The 17067-nt window shown below is 40.4% G+C and overlaps 1 protein-coding gene across 1 annotated transcript in view; it reads right to left on the bottom strand.

Moving 5' to 3' along the window:
* Positions 1 to 11809, bottom strand: part of LOC126293399 (coiled-coil alpha-helical rod protein 1) — a 55780-nt gene extending 43971 nt beyond the window's left edge. The window contains exon 1 of the mRNA XM_049986609.1: positions 11702 to 11809. The gene's annotated coding sequence lies outside the window, so the exon portion shown is untranslated. The remainder of the gene's footprint in view (positions 1 to 11701) is intronic.
* Between the last annotated feature and the right edge of the window lie 5258 nt (positions 11810 to 17067).

The raw sequence follows: 17067 nt of genomic DNA on the forward strand, positions 1-17067 counted from the left end.
CATCTTCATCTACATCTTCTTCCATTTCCATAATATTGTCATCAAGTACATCGTCCTTGCATAGACCCTCTATATACTCCTTCCACCTTTCTGCTTTCCCTTCTTTGCTTAGAACTGGGTTTCCATCTGATCTCTTGATATTCATACAAGTGGTTCTCTTCTCTCCAAAGGTCTCTATAATTTTCCTGTAGGCAGTATCTATTATTCCCCTATTGAGATAAGCCTCTACATCCTTACATTTGTCCTCTAGCCATCCCTGCTTAGCCATTTTGCACTTCCTGTCAATCTCATTTTTGAGACGTTTGTATTTCTTTTAAGTTATGCTCTGAGCAAAATTCTACCAGGCGGCTTCCTCTTTCATTTCTTAGCCCAATCCATATTCAACTACTGTGTGTCCTCTTCCTTTTCCTAATGTCGAATTCCAGTCACCCATGACTATTAAATTTTCGTCTCTCTTCACTAACTGAATAATTTCTTTTACCTCATCATACATTTCATCAATTTCTTCATCATCTGCAGAGCTAGTTGGCATATAAACTTGTACTACTGTAGTAGGCGTGTGCTTCATGTCTATCTTGGCCACAATAATGCGTTCACTATGCTGTTTGTAGTAGCTTACCCATACTCCTATTTTTTATTCATTATTAAACCTATTCCTGCATTACTCCTATTTGATTTTGTATTTCCCTTTTTAAATTTTCTAACCATATTAAACCTATTATGTTTCCTTCTCTCCCTTTTCCTACTTTCGAATTTCAGTCACCCACGTCTATTAAATTTTCGTCTCCCTTCACTACCTGAATAATTTCTTTTACCTCATCATACATTTCATCAATTTCTTCATCATCTGCAGAGCTAGTTGGCATACTGCAGAGTGAAAATCTCATTCTTTAAATTGCCAATGGTACCACCACTTTGAAATCTTGTCATTCCTGACTGGATATTTGTTCAGATTTTTTCAAGCGGTACTTTATTAAAGATAACTGCATCACATGTAAAAAGTCTAAGGTTACTATTGTCCACCAAGTCTTTAATACACAACATGAACAACAAGGGTTCTGGCAATGACTCTCCATCTGAGACATCATGCTGCGACCTCCCAACCAAGAAATCTTCAATCTAGTCATAATTTTTTTTAATTGGATAGATAAAAAAATCTACTCACCAAGTGGAGGCAGAACACACACATGAAAGACTGTTGTAATTGGCAAGATTTGGAGCCAGTGGCTTCAGGCAGAAAGGTTGAAGATGAAGGAAGAAAGGTGAAGGAAAAGGACTGGAGAGGTCTACGAAAAGGGGTAGATTTTGCGAAAGTCAACCAGAACTGCATGTCAGAGGAGATTTACCATATGAGATGAGAAGAAAAGACTGATTGTTGAGGACTGCATCAGATGAGATTTTATAACCTGAGATCTTAAACATGGAAGACAGGGTAATATGCAGACAGAGTATACTGATTAAACAACATGCATGAGTTAATAGTAGTGAAAAGCTAAGTGCATTTTACATAACAGGGGTGGGAAGGGGCAGTGAAAAATAGAAAAGAAAGAAAATGAAAGATGTAGAAAACTAAAATGGAATTAAGTAAAGAGTAATTATAGTGAAGAAATGCTCACATGGAAGAAATTAATGTAAATTAAGACCAGGTGGTGGCAAGAACCAAGGATATGTTGTAGTGCTAGTTCTCACCGGCAGAGCTCTAAGAAACTAGTGTCTGGAGCATGCTCTGAAACAGAATATTGCAAGTTGCCAATATACATCCTCTGCCTATGCCCACTCATCCTAATTGATAATTTGGTGGTAGTCATGCCGATGTAGAAGGCCAAACAGTGTTTATGTAATAGCTGTTATATGACATATCGTTTCGCAGGGGCTCTCCCTTTGAAAGTATATCTCTTACCAGTTACAGTGCTATTATAGGAGGTGGTAGGAGGGTGCATAGGGAAAGTCTTGCAGCGGGGGCAGTCACAGGGGAAGGAGCCATAGCATAGAGAGATGGGTGCAGAAGGAGCGTAGGGTCTAACAAGAATATTGCAGAGATTAGGAGGGTGATAGAAAGCTATTCTAGGTGTGGTGGGCAAAATTTCAGACAGAATGGATCTCACTTCAGGGCATGATTTTAGGAGCTAATCGCCTGTCGAAGTAGCTGATTAACACATTCCAGACCAGGATAATACTGTGTCACCAATGGTGTGCTCTGAAGCTGTTTTGTGGATGGATCAGCAGTACCAGGATTGGGTGTGTTGTTCCAGGAAATCTGCTTCTTAACTAGGCTGATGGGGTGATTATGTGCAGTGAAGGCTGAGATGAGATTGGTGGTGTATTGCTGTGAAGAGCCTGCATCGGAACAAATACGTTTGCCTTAGATGCCCTCCCGGATGGGAGGGAACATTTGACAGGGAAAGGATGGCAATTACCAAAATGTAAGTACTGTTGTTTGTTGGTAGGTTTAATGTGGACACTATGCTCCTTCTGCATCCATCTCCCTACCCTATGGCTCCTAACCTCTGTGACCATCCCCACAGCAAGACTTACCTTATGCACCCTCCAACAACCTATAATATCACTGTAACTGGCAAGACATATACTTTCAAAGGGAGAGTCCCTGCGAAACAACACGTCATATGCCAGCTATTATGTAAACACTATTCAGCCTTCTACATTGGCATGACTACCACCAAATTATCAAATAGGATGAATGGGCATAGGCAGAGGATGTATATTGGCAACTCATAATATCCTGTTGCAGAGCATGCTCTACAACATGACATTCATGACATCGGCACCTGTTTCACCAAATGCGCCATTCTTCCCCCATAAACCAGTTTCTTAGTACTCCGCAGGTGGGAACTAGCATTACAACATGTCCCTGGTTTTCGCCACTAACCTGGCCTTAATTAACGATAATTTCTTACTTCTCAACATTTCTGCACTGTAACTACTCTTTGCTTCACTTGGTTTTAGCTTCTACGTCTTTCATTGTCTCTGCTGTCTATTTTTCACCACCGCCCTCCCACCTCTGTTAATTACAATGGAAACCTTTAAGCTCTCAGGTTTTCAACCAATGCTGTCCCCAGCAATCAGTCTTTCCTTCTCATCCCGTACGATAAGTCTCCCCTGACCCGCAGCTCTGGTTGACTTTCCTGATATCTACCCCTTCTCCTAGACCTCTCCCGTCCTTTTCCTTCACCGTTCTTCCTTCCCCTTCAACCCTTCTGCTTGATGGAGGAGCCACTGGTTCCAAAAGCTTGCCAATGACAACCATCTTTTATGTGTATGTCCTGCCACTGCTTGGTGAGTAGATTTTTTATCTATCCAATTAAATAACTTTGTCAATAATTGATTGTTTTCGTTGGTACAGTAGAGTCCCGTTAATCCAAACTAATTGGGACCGGCCCTTGTTCAAATTACCGATTTCTTCAGATTAGCCAGAATTACGGTGACAAGTTTCTAGAATGAAGTATACCAAACAGATAAGTTGGTACACCAAGGTAGCAACTGGGAACAAGTGTGGGAACAATGGTTCATTCTTTCTCCCTGCCTTTGTTGTTTGCAGTGAGACATTTGTAGTGTTTGAGGTCAGTGCACTGCCAGTTGGCTTGCAAAGTGTTTGGTTATGTTAGTTATCAATCGCTGGCATGCGTAACAGTTGTATTGTATTTGTTCAGGTGTAGTGGTGTATGTATTTTCGTCGTGAGTAAACAGAAACATATGTTAACTCTCAAAGAAAAACTGAATGCTCTGAAGCGGATAGACAATGGTGAGAATGTATCTAAGCTGGCAATGGAACTGGGTGTTGGTAAAGCAACCATTTGTGACTGGAAGAAGAACCGAATGAAGCTTGAACAGTCCTGTGGAAACTCTACAGGAAAAACACTCGATATTCTGCAGACTTTGAAACAGTCCTAGTACAATAAAGTGGATGAAGCGCTTTTCCTTTGGTTTACACAGGAAAGAGAAAGGGGAACTCGTTTGAGTGGAGCACTGGTTCAGGAGAAGGCTGTTTAAGTGAACAAGTTAATGAATGGTGATGAGTCTTTTAATGCAAGTATGGATTTGTTGGACAGATTCAAAAAACATCATGGAAAACGTCAGCTAACAATTACTGGAGAGAAGCTTTCTTCTTACCCTGATGCAATGAAGGAATACAACTTGGATGAGTGTAAAAAAATGAAAGAGAGGGAAAGTATTCACCCGAACAAATTTATAACGCTGTCGAGACTGGCCTTAATTTTAGGGCATTGCCAACAAAAAGCCTGGCGTCAAAAGCAGATGACCATACTTCTGACTTTAAAATGGGCATAGATCGTTTCACTTTATTAGCATGCAGCAGTATTGCTTGTAATCACAACCTCCCTTTAATGCTGATAGGCATATATCCTGGGCCCAAGCTTTTAAAAATTGTAACATGAAGTCCCTGCCAGTATAATATCGCAACCAGAAAAAAGCATTGGTTTCACGGCCAGTTTGTTCCCTCTGTTCAACAGTTTTCTAAGGAAAATCATTTGTCTCCGCATGCAATCCTATTGATTGATAATGCGCCATCTCACCCCAGCACTGAAGATTTATGTGATGGAGAAATTGTGGCGAAATTTTGCCGCTGAATGTTACACCGCTTTTACAGGTGATGGACCAGGGTGTACTGCATGCATTAAAACTGATTTACAGAAAACAATTTTTAAGAATGCTGATCCAAGATGATAGCATCCCTTTGCTGGACAAAATAAAAAGGACCATTGTGAAGGATGTTGATTATTGGGCCACTGAGGCACAGCACAATATTTCAGAAAATACTCTGAGAAAATTGTAGAGAAAACTGTGGACATCTTCTGAATTTCAGGGCAACCTAGTTGAAAATGAAGAGGAAAATCTACTACAAATGATACAGACAATCCCTGGATGTGAAGAAGCTAGTGAAGGAGACGTAGATGAGTAGTTGGCAGCGGATGGGGCATGTGTGGAGAACCTTACTGAAGCTGATTTAGTTGCTGCTGTAATTCAAGACCAGGAAGAAGTGGACTGCTGTGTTGGAAGTGACAATGAGCCTGAAAGCGACAAAGGAGAGCTGGTGCCACACAGTGGTGCAGCAGAAGCCCTTGACCTCGCACTACATTATTTGGGGCAACAGCCCACAGCTACACCTGCTGATTTGATGTTTATGAGATGATGGTGAAACTATGCACCGTGTAACAGACTGTCGTCATTACGCCAAAAAATAATGATTGGGTTTTTGTCATCTAAAAAGTAGAGATAAAATGTCTGCTGTATTTTAGTAAGTTTGACAGCTTTTCTTTCATTATTATGTATTGTTTAAACTTAATGTTTTCTTGCTAATTTTTCTAGTACATGTTTACTGTACTGTGTAAATTAAAATAGTGTGTATGTACAGCAGTTTACCACAAAGTTTTCCATACTTAGACTAACATTTTTCATGTTTGGATTAACCAAATGTTCGGATTACTGGGTTTCGGATTAGCAGGACTCTGCTGTATAGTCACAAATTTTAATGTCCATATAATAGTGGTTTGGTAATAATCATTGGTGTGTACAAAGTCAAATGCTTTTCAGAAATCAAGAAATACTGCATCCACCTGGTTACCTTGATCTGTGACATTCAGCATATCATGTGAGAAAAGTACAGTTTGTGTTTCAATTGACTGTTGTTTTTGGAATCTGTGATGAAGCAGAACTTCTAGAATTAAGGAACGAACTAAGGCAGCCACCAAAAAAGTGAAGCATCTTGTAAATATGTACTGATCACAGCCTGTTGTTAAACTGTTTATAAACTATTTGTGCTTTCTAACACTAAGATATATGAAACTGAATTTTATCATTAGCAGCAGAAACTAATTAGGAGTTATTATTCTGGGAAGTGAGTTTGTGAATTCCAGTATTTTCGAAAAGCAATTATTGTTCTTTGTAGGTAGTACAAAAGCCAATAATTGTGAGGATGCAAGTCACATTTCGGAAGATTTTACACCCATTTTTAAATAAAGATAACTTCTAGAGTGGTAATATGACCACATAAAATGTCATGTGTTTATGTTTAGAGGTTTCCACAACAGTCTCAACTAATACTTCAGCCTTCAATCATTACAGGAGTCACTGACTCCTGAGCAGTTATTGCAGAAAGGAACTCTGCTCTTGTTACTGCTAGATAAAAATCTCTATTACTTTCTAATTGGCAAAGCTCTCCTGTAGCCATTAACAAGACAACATTTTCCCGCTTTTCCAAAGTCCATTTGGTCAACATGGGAACATGTATGTGTCACCTCCTGCAAAGTCCCACGTTTAACATCATGTGGCGACGTTTAACAACATGTGGCAAATAGTGTGGTTTTAAACACTTGTGCCTGCACCAACATTATACACTGTGGGCACAGTGGCAACACATCTCTGCCCATTCTGCTTTATAGAGCAGACAAGCCACTGATCTTCAAATTCTGTGATGAGACATGGTTTCACTGTACTTCAATTGCTTTCCATAAATGCTCATGTCAGTAGCATTTAAGAAACTTCACTGTTTTAGAGATACTCATTACCAGATACAGAGCAATAAAAATATGAATTTTTCTTCAAAGTCATTTATGTTAATGGATTTCTCCACCTAAAATAACTGCTCATTCATCTCAGTTACACTTGTGAGGGGGGATCCAAAAGTAACTGGAATTTCTTTCTAGAAAGCATAAACTTTATTGTTTTCAAATACAACCTTAATCTCCTTCGCAGTACTCTCCATTAGCATTAATACACTTGTCCAAACATTCATTCCAATGTTCGAAGCACCTTTTAAATTCGTCCTCTTTGATACCCACTAGCACTTTCATGACATTGCGTTTTAAGTCTTCCACATCCGCAAAATGCTTCCCTCTCAGGTCTTTTTTCATCCTCGGGAATAGGAAAAAGTCCAAGGGTGCTAAATCCAGCGAATAGGGCAAGTGGGTCAAGGTAGTCGTCATCGTTGAGGCCAAAAACTGGCGAATGCTGAGAGCCGTGTGCGCGGGAACATTGTTGTGATGCAGGAACCACATGCCAGAATCCCACAAAGCCAGAGGTTTTCGCGACAAACTTCTGCGAAGCCATTTCATAACCTCCAAATAGAATTGTTGGTTTACTATCTGGTTTTCAGCGACAAATTCAGAGTGTATGATCCCTTTGATGTCAAAAAACAGATCAACATCGTTTACACATTCAATTTCACTTGTCGAGCATTTTTTGGTCAAGGTGAGCCAGGTGACTTCCATTGTGCTGACTTTTGTTTACTTTCCATAGCACTCATCACCTGTAATGATTTTGTTGAAAAAATGTGGATCATCTTTGAACGCGTCCTTCATTTCAAGACAGGCTTGAATGAGACGATCCCTTTGATCTCTGGTAAGATGCTTCGGCACAAATTTTGCTGCCACTCTTTGCATCCCCAAATTGATGGTCAAGATGCACTGAATTGAGCTCCAGGACAACCCGGACAAGTTCTAGAGTTGGTCGATTGTCCTGCGTTGATCTTCACTGATGAGATCAAGGATTTTGTCAATGATGTCTTCGCTTCGAGCAGTTGAAGGTCGACCAGAACGGGGCTGATCTTCAACCACCATTTCTCCCTTTTTAAAATGAGAAAACCACTTGTACACTTGCATTTTACTAAGAGCATAGTCTTTTCAGGCTGTCTGAATCATCACAACAGTTTCTACTGCATTCTTGCTGAGCAAGAAACAAAACTTCACTGCCGCACGTTGTTCGTAAAAACTAGCCATTTCCTCGTGTCACGTCTGCACAGTATGCACACTAAAGAACTGCCAAAGAAACCACACTTCTCACTGTTGGGTGTCGCCGCATGGCACTCCTACTACAGCCCTCTGGCGGCGCAACCTGCAACTACAAGTACACAATGTGCAGCATTATGATTCCGATTACTTTTGGGTTCCCCCTCATATATCTCACTGCATCACATGCCTGCAACATCACCAGGTGGCCTTGAATACTGTAGTGGGCAGTGACCACACTGCTTGGATCTTCTGTGTAGGTGGCTACTGTAATACAATGGCATCACTATCATGTCTTAGTAGTAGTATCGGAGAGAACTTTATCTGAACAAGTGCAAAGAACACTAATTCGCAACCACATCATGATAAGTTGTAAGTACCGGTAATGAAACATTTTTTTAGTAAATTCGCCTTGCTTAACCTAATTAAAGAAACAGTAGGTTAGATTTGAGAGGGAGGGAGGGAGGGAGGGAGGGAGGGAGGGAGGGAGGGAGGGAGGGAGGGAGAGAGAGAGAGAGAGAGAGAGAGAGATTGAAATTGAGTGCTAACCCTAATCATTCATCAAAGGATAAGAAAATCAGCCATTTCACTTGTTTGGGTGTAGACTTTCCCACTGTATACTACTGATGAAAAGCTCTTGTATTTCCAGCTGGGTGACTGCTAAAATGCCACAACATTTCAGAGACTGCCATACTTCTGGCAAAGTTGTAACCGGAACATGATGAGTATGATACTTGTTGAAACGTCATGGCATTTTAACCAGAGGTGTACCAATTCCCATTCTAGCCTGCCTGCCCCCTATCTCCACCACAACCGTTAAAGCACCTCAGCCTGCCACAATGGAGATGCAAGAGATACAGTGGTTAAAGCATGCCAACTAGGGTTGACGAAAGCCTGACAAGCTTTATGGGACCCATTCAGCCTGCTGCAACTTACAACAGGTTGCACTATCAGTCCAACATCACTAGCCAGATGTATGTTTGCATAGGTAGTTGCACTGCAGCTCAGGTATCGTAAGTCGGAGCAGCAAAAGAAACAAATCAAACTTAAAGGAGATTAAGGAGAAATTTAGAACTGGGGAATATAAACCAGTAATGAAAAAAATCCATAGTCCAGCAGGGGATATGTTTTCATGTTTTTATGAGACAGTTTCAAATAAATAGGGAGTTTCCAGAATGAGATTTTCACTCTGCACCGGAGTATGCGCTGATATGAAACTTCCTGGCAGATTAAAACTATGAGCCGCACTGAGAATCGAACTCGGGACCTTTGCCTGTCGTGGGCAAATGCTCTACCGTCTGAGCTACCCAAGCACGACTCGCACCCCTTCCTCACAGCTTCATTTCTGCCAGTACGTAGGGAGTGTCTCACAATGCATATTGTGTAAAAACTTACTATACACTCACTCGGAAGCCTCAGGTATGTTATGTGTATCTGTAAATGTGACCAGCAGTTTCCTCACTCCATAGTATATTTTGGAAGGGACATACATTTAGTGGCTGACAAGTATGTCTAAATGTATGCTATGGACTTGAGGCAATTTAGCAGTGCATAGACCTCCTAAATTTAGGGTAAACACTGAAATGGGAAAAAAGTATGACTCAGTGGATATTAAAAGCTACATTCTGTCAGTATGCAACATAGCACAAAGAGAGCTTAGTACGAAATAAAAGCTTCTTCTTTCAAACACATACTTTTTTAAATTAACATAATAAGAAAAACTAACTTCATGTTTGCTGAAATGCATTTGGGGAATTTAGAATGACATATTTTGGCCACGTAGAATGAATTCAGCAAAATCACAATACACATCCTGGAAAATGTTATTAAAACTGATATAACTGTGGTCATATTAGTTGCAGCACACTAAGGTTACAGAAACAAGACTTCGAAAGCCTTACTTTAGTTGGTGTTGCAGTGTAAAAGACATTTTCAAGTTCTTTAGTGTAAAGGATCTCAACTTTCAGAGCTGGGTCTGCTTACTACAGGAAACATGTATTAAAGCTGACCTGATGATGGTTCGAATAGAGAATTGCCAGTACTAGTTGAAAAACGATGAAGTTCCAGAGAAAACTGTTCATAGCAAAATAAATAAATAAGCACAAAAGAAACTGAAAAGGACAAATAAAATCCACCATTTTGTAGCCTACAATGACACAAAATGAATATACATTTCAATTGGACTTGCCTTGTGATACTTGGATAAAAAAAAGGCTTTTCATCAAACTCCCAACCCTATTCATAACAGTCCAATGAAATCATACCATAATAAATTGCTACATATTATAGCAGAGTGGGAAGACAGGCAGACAAGCAAGAATCCTTTAGGCTGCTTGGGTTGGACATACGTTGGCTTGGGCAGAAGTAAGACAGCCTGCCCATTCTGCTGATAACATGTAGCAGCTTGCCTGCCTTGTTAACAGGCAAGTATAGGCATATTAACAGTGGAATGTGTAGACGTCTGATTTTAGGATTGCCATCTGGGAGTTTTTCACCACTTGTATTTGCTATATCTTAAAAGAAGCCCATACAAAATCTGAATTGGGATGTTGATCCATTATTTTAACTCAATTACTCTCCTACAAAAACAAATCAATCCCCAACCACTGAACTAAAAATTTAAGTGCCCGTGACTGAACAGCCGCACATGTTGTATGCCTAGTCTCCTAGTTATAAGATTATGTATCGGTTGAATCAGCTAGCTGACAGTGAAATAAATAGAAGTATGTAGGTGAATTTATGTCATAGAGAACAGTAGAATTTTCTCACATAGGTAACTGTTCGCATATATTGTACAACAAGAAGGGCTACTGTATTCCAGCCCCGTGCAACCTGCATTACCAGTATTCAATCACACGATCTCTTGATGACCAGACACTTGCCACGGCGATCCTTTAATCACATCTTATCTTATTTAGACTAAATAATTTATTTACTGGTACAATGTGTCAAACATCAAACTGAGAATGTATGTAGCTATTGGTACCTGCAAGCTTGCTTGCTTACTAATTTGGGAAATACCACTTGAAGGTACTAATAGTTATTTAATTTCTGTACTCAATTTATCAAAAAGGTTTGACGTGTTGTACTGGTACATAAGTTACTTCAGAATCAAAGCTCACTTTGTAAAACAGAGAAAGAAAATGATGGGAAAGAGTATTGCAACGGTTTTTTGAAAGGGGAAACATTATGGGGCATGCATAAAACAACGTAAACTCGTTCGTTAATGGAAACCTATCTTATAATTGCAATACTCTTCGAGAAATTACCCTTCTTTGGAGGACATTTTCGTTCAATGAGTGTGCATTTTTTCATCTCCGCGCGGTTCGAGAGCGTCAAAGATTATCTGAGCGTAAAGACTCCAAAACGCTGATATCATCGGGTTGTGAAATGACCAGCCATCTATATTCCATTGTGGTGTTCTGTGATGAGTTACTTTATTGTTGTAAGATAGCTTCTGAAAGACTCGTGTCCGCCGACGAAACATTTACGCACGTGTGCAGTATTATGTGCGATGTTTCATACCAGAGTAGGTGTGTTGTTCCGGTGCGGTTGTAAATTTAAACTTCACAAAATTACAGTACTCGAAATCGCGGGAAAAGCAAATAATCGTCTTTAAGTACATCTTGATAGTTTTTCTTTTGCGGAGGCGAATGACAGTTCTGAAATGCTAACTCTAGCGGTTCTTTTCGTCACGAAACAATGACATGCCATTACTCCCTTATATGTGGCATCAAACATTATCTTAAACTAAAAGTTGTTACTTCACACACTCATCTATTTTATTACAAAGCAAGGCGATTCAAATTCACTACAATATCACTCCCAGTACGTGGTAACTAAGAGGCCAGCATTAGCCGCACTCGAGTCTTAAGAGTAATGTTTACAGTTCAGGAACAAGCTTGTAGAAGATGCTTTCGAATGCGCCTACATACACTAACCTTCAGACACAATCGCAGCAAATCTCCACACACAGCGTTCGCTGGTACCAAACTACATTCTGTGTACGCTACTGAGTTTTCTATTAATACTACGTCGTCTCGGAGCTAAGTTTAGAGAACGGGTTGGAGGCAGACAGAAGCTGCGAGAGGGGGATAAACATGACGCAAAGCAAGCTACGTCCACGAGGAAGCAGTCCAAAAGTGTTCCGCTTAGAATGATCAGCGAATGATACCTACGCACATCACATAAACAACCGTGGCAAATGTAGCGTATCAGTTCTATGCGTGTGTGGGGGGGGGGGGGGGGGGGTCATGATTAAGTTATGTCATTAAATAGACGGATGAATGCTGTGACATGTAAATACAAGAAACGCGGAAGTGGTATGCTTCCAGCTTTGTTTGTAGAAATCCCACGCAAATCAGGCCGAGGTCCAAATGCAAAATCGTACGATTTAGTAGCAAAGGAAAATATTCACAGCATTTTGGGAGCCCACAAGGATACCGCACTAGAACAGTATAGACGTTTTGAAATAGCTTTTTGTCAGACAGCACCCACACCCCACTACTGACGCGGCAAAGAAACTCTAGCGTCAGGCCAATAGAACGGTCACGCCCTTGCGCCACAGAATTACTTTTATTGTGCATACGTTTTGACAGTTACGTGCTTAAGGCAGCCAAACGTGCTTGTCAAGCACGCATGCGCAATTGTGCTGGTCCAACAATTCGTGATCCTGTGTAGGATACATTTGCGTAGCAGTGGGAGTGTTCACACGGCTTGATCGAATTTCGATTATGCACGCTTGTGCCAGCATTCAGGCGTATGCACGTGTACAACAATAGGGAGACTTGAGCAAGCATTCGTCGGTGATTTGATTTTCTATTTGGTCCTGTTAGTTGCATTATGTTCAAAAGCTCTGTAGCGTGTAGTTAATGTGGGAATAATATTTCTGTTTCTTTAATCCAAATATCATGTTTCCTTTTTTGTCTTTTTTTCATAACGTACAAAATGGCTGCCAAAGCCGACGCATCGTCGTCTGAGCTCGAAATTTTCTGACAAACTGATGCTTAATAAGTGGAGGCGCGATAAATTTGTGCACGCTGACACAAACACGCTTACGCATGGCTGCTTATTGTTGTTGTTGTTGCAACCTACATCCTTCTGAGTCTGGTCAGTGTATTCATCTCTTGGTCTCCCTCTACGATTTTTACCCTCCAATGTTAAATTTGTGATCCCTCCTTCTTGTCAAGTTGTGTCACAAACATATCTTCGCCACAATCCTATTCAATACCTCCTCATTAGTTACGTGTTCTACCCACATAATCTTCAACATTCTTCTGTAGCACCACATTTCAAAAGCTTCTATTCTCTTCTTGTCCAAACTATTTATTGTCCATGTTTCACTTCCATACATGGCTACACTCCATACAAATACCTTCAGAAACGACTTCCTGACACTTAAATCTATACTCAAAGTTAACAAATTTCTCTTCTTCGGAAACGCTTTCCTTGCCATTGCCAGTCTACATTTTAAATCCTATCTACTTCGACCATCATCAGTTATTTTGCTCTCCAAATAGCAAAACTCATTTACTACTTTAAGTGTCTCATTTCCTAATCTCATTCCCTTAGCATCACCCGACTTAATTCGACTCCATTCCATTATCCTCATTTTGCTTTTGTTGAAGTTCATGTTATATTCTCCCTTCAAGACACTGTCCGTTCCGTTCAACTGCTCTTCCACGTCCTTTACTGTCTCTGACAGAATTTCAATGTCATCGGCGAACCTCAAAGTTTTTATTTCTTCTCCCTGGATTTTAATACCTACTCCAAATTTTTCTTTTGTTTCCTTCACTACTTGCTCAATATACAGATTGAATAACATCGGGGAGAGGCTACAACCCTGTCTCACTCCCTTCCCACGCACTGCTTCCCTTTCATGGCCCTCGACTCTTATAACTGCCATCTGGTTTCTGTACACATTGTAAATAGCCTTTCGCTTCCTGTATTTTACCCCTGCCACCTTTAGAATTTGAAAGAGAGTATTCCAGTCAACATTGTCAAAAGCTTTCTCTAAGTCTACAAATGCTAGAAACTTAGGTTTGCCTTTCCTTAATCTTTCTTCTAAGATAAGTAGTAAGGTCAGTATTGCCTCACATGTTCCAACATTTCTACGGAATCCAAGCTGATCTTCCCTGAGGTCGGCTTCTACCAGTTTTTCCATTCGTCTGTAAATAATTTGCGTCAGTATTTTGCAACTGTGACTTATTAAACCGATAGTTTGGTAATTTTCACATCTGTCAACACCTGCGTTCTTTGGGGTTGGAATTATTATATTCTTCTTGAAGTCTGAGGGTATTTCGCCTGTCTCTTACATCTTGCTCACCAGATGGTAGAGTTTTGTCAGGCCTGGTTCTCCTGAGGCCGTCAGTAGTTCTAATGGGATGTTATCTACTCCCGGGGCATTGTTTTGACTCAGGTGTTTCAGTACTCTTCACACAGTATCGTATCTCCCATTTCATCTTCATCTACATCCTCTTCCATTTCTATAATATTGTCCTCAAGTACATTGCCCTTGTACATACCCTCTATATACTTCTTCCACCTTACTGCTTTCCACTCTTTGCTTAGAATTGTGTTTCCATCTGCGCTCTTGATATTCATACAAGTGGCTCTCTTTTTTCCAAATGTCTCTTTAATTTTCCTGTAGGCTGTATCTATCTTACCCCTAGTGTGATAAGCCTCTACATCCTTGCATTTGCCATCTAGCCATGCCTACTTAGCCATTTTGCACTTCCTGTCGATCTCATTTTTGCAACGTTTGTATTCCTTTTTGCCTGCTTCATTTACTGCATTTTTATATTTTCTCCTTTCATCAATTAAATTCAATATTTCTTCTGTTACCCAAGGATTTCTACTAGCCCTGGTCTTTTTACCTACTTGATCCTCTGCTGCCTTCACTACTTCATCCCTCAGAGCTACCCATTCTTCTTCTACTGTATTTCTTTCCCCCATTCCTGTTAATTGTTCCTTACACTCTCCCTGAAACTCTGTACAACCTCTGGTTTAATCAGTTAATCCAGGTCCAATCTCCTTTAATTCCCACCTTTTTGCTGTTTCTTCAAATTTAATCTGCAGTTCATAACCAATAGATTGTGGTCTGAGTCCATATCTGCCCCTGGAAATATCTTACAATTTAAAACCTGGTTCCTAAATCGCTGTCTTACCATTATATAATCTATCTGATACCTTTTAGTATCTCCGGGATTCTTTCATGTATACAACCTTCTTTTATGATTCTTGAACCAAGTGTTACCTATGATTAAGTTATGCTCTGAGCAAAATTCTACCAGGCGGCTTCCTCTTTCATTTCTTAGCCCCAATCCATATTCAACTACTGCATGTCCTCTTCCTTTTCCTAATGTCGAATTCCAGTCACCCGTGACTAATAAATTTTCTTCTCTCTTCACTAACTGAATAATTTCTTTTACCTCATCATACATTTCATCAATTTCTTCATCATCTGCAGAGCTAGTTGGCATATAAACTTGTACTACTGTAGTAGGCGTGTGCTTCGTGTCTATCTTGGCCACAATAATGCGTTCACTATGCTGTTTGTAGTAGCTTACCCGTACTCCTATTTTTTTATTCATTATTAAACCTATTCCTGCATTACTCCTATTTGATTTTGTATTTCCCTTTTTAAATTTTCTAACCTACCTGCTCGATTAAGGGATCTGACATTCCATGCTCCAATCCATAGAACACCAGTTTTCTCTCTCCTGATAACAATGTCCTCTTGAGTAGTCCCTGCCCGGAGATCCGAATGGGGGACTATTTTACCTCTGGAATATTTTACCCAAGAGGACACCATCATCATTTAATCATACAGTAAAGCTGCATGCCCTTGGGAAAAATTACGGCCGTAGTTCCCCTTGCTTTCAGCCGTTCGCAGTACCACAACAGCAAGGCCGTTTTGGTTAGTGTTACAAGGCCAGATCAGTCAATCATCCAGACTGTTGCCCGTGCAACTACTGAAAAGGCTGCTGCCCCTCTTCAGGAACCACACGTTTGTCTGGCCTCTCTACAGATACCCCTCCGTTGTGGTTGCACCTATGGTACGGCTATCTGTATCGTTGAGGCACGCAATCCTCCCCACCAATGGCAAGGTCCATGGTTCATGCTTAATATGCATGCAGTATTTCTTTCTTTTTTTGCCCCCAGCGTTTCCGTGGCCCTCTCCTGTGGTTCAAACATTAGAAACCCAAGTTGCACCTATTTAGAATAGGCTCATGTGTCAAGAAAAAAGATAGTGGTAGACAGAAATTTTCAAATATATTTCTTGTGAAAGAGTTGACCCATCAGTTAAACAAGATATTAAACAAAATACATAATTTTTTTTAAAAAAAGCGTTTTTTGTTGCAATGGAATCTTTTTAAGAAATTCCGATCACCAACTTTCTCCTCCAAATGAGAAAATATTTTGTTGACACCGACCTACATAAGGAGAATCGATCACCACAGTAAAATAAGGGAAATCAGAGCTCGTACGTGTTCGTTCTTTCCGCGCACACTACGAGATTGGAATAATAGAGAATTGTGAAGGTGGTTCGATAAGCCCTCTGCCAGGCACTTAAATGTGATTTGCAGAATATCCATGTAGATATCTAAGTTTACTGTGAATTATATAAAAGACGTTCTGAAAGCAAGTTAGTTTTATTCTGGGTTCCAATAAACTATACTATTCCCCACTCCTTTGGCCACAAAACACTATTTTCCAACATTATCTCTGTTCAATGTAAGAACCTTGCGCCACTTTACTTGGAGGGCCTGTATGTTGGAATGGTACCACTCTACTGGTCAATGTTGGAGCCAATGTCTTGCTCCATCAATAACTTCCCCACCACCCACATAATGCTTCCCATGGAGCACAAACAGATGAACGATTCAAGCTATGGAGTGGATGAGGAAGACCAATCCAATGAAGTTTTGTGAGTGCCTCTCGTGTGGACAGACTTGTGGAAAGCCTTGCATTGCCATGGAGTAGTAGCAGTTAGTTTGCAATTTTGTGATTACAAACATGCTAAAGGCGGTTCTTAAATTTACATTTCCGAGTCCCACAAGACCATTGCTGTGACTTTACCAGCTGCAGATGCATCTTTGAACTTTTTCTTCATAGGAAAGGTGGTGTGGCACCAGTTAAAGCGTTGTTTTGTTTCTAGTTCAAAGTGAGGAACCCATTTGTTCACCACTTGTGACAATGTTCAACAAAAAACGGTCATGAATAGCCTCGTGACACAAAACCAATTGTGCACAGATGGTTGTAAATTGCTCTTTACGGTCATCAGTTAACTGGTAAGGAACTGAGC

Source organism: Schistocerca gregaria, chromosome 10 (assembly GCF_023897955.1).
Source record: "Schistocerca gregaria isolate iqSchGreg1 chromosome 10, iqSchGreg1.2, whole genome shotgun sequence".
Classification (NCBI taxonomy): domain Eukaryota; kingdom Metazoa; phylum Arthropoda; class Insecta; order Orthoptera; family Acrididae; genus Schistocerca; species Schistocerca gregaria.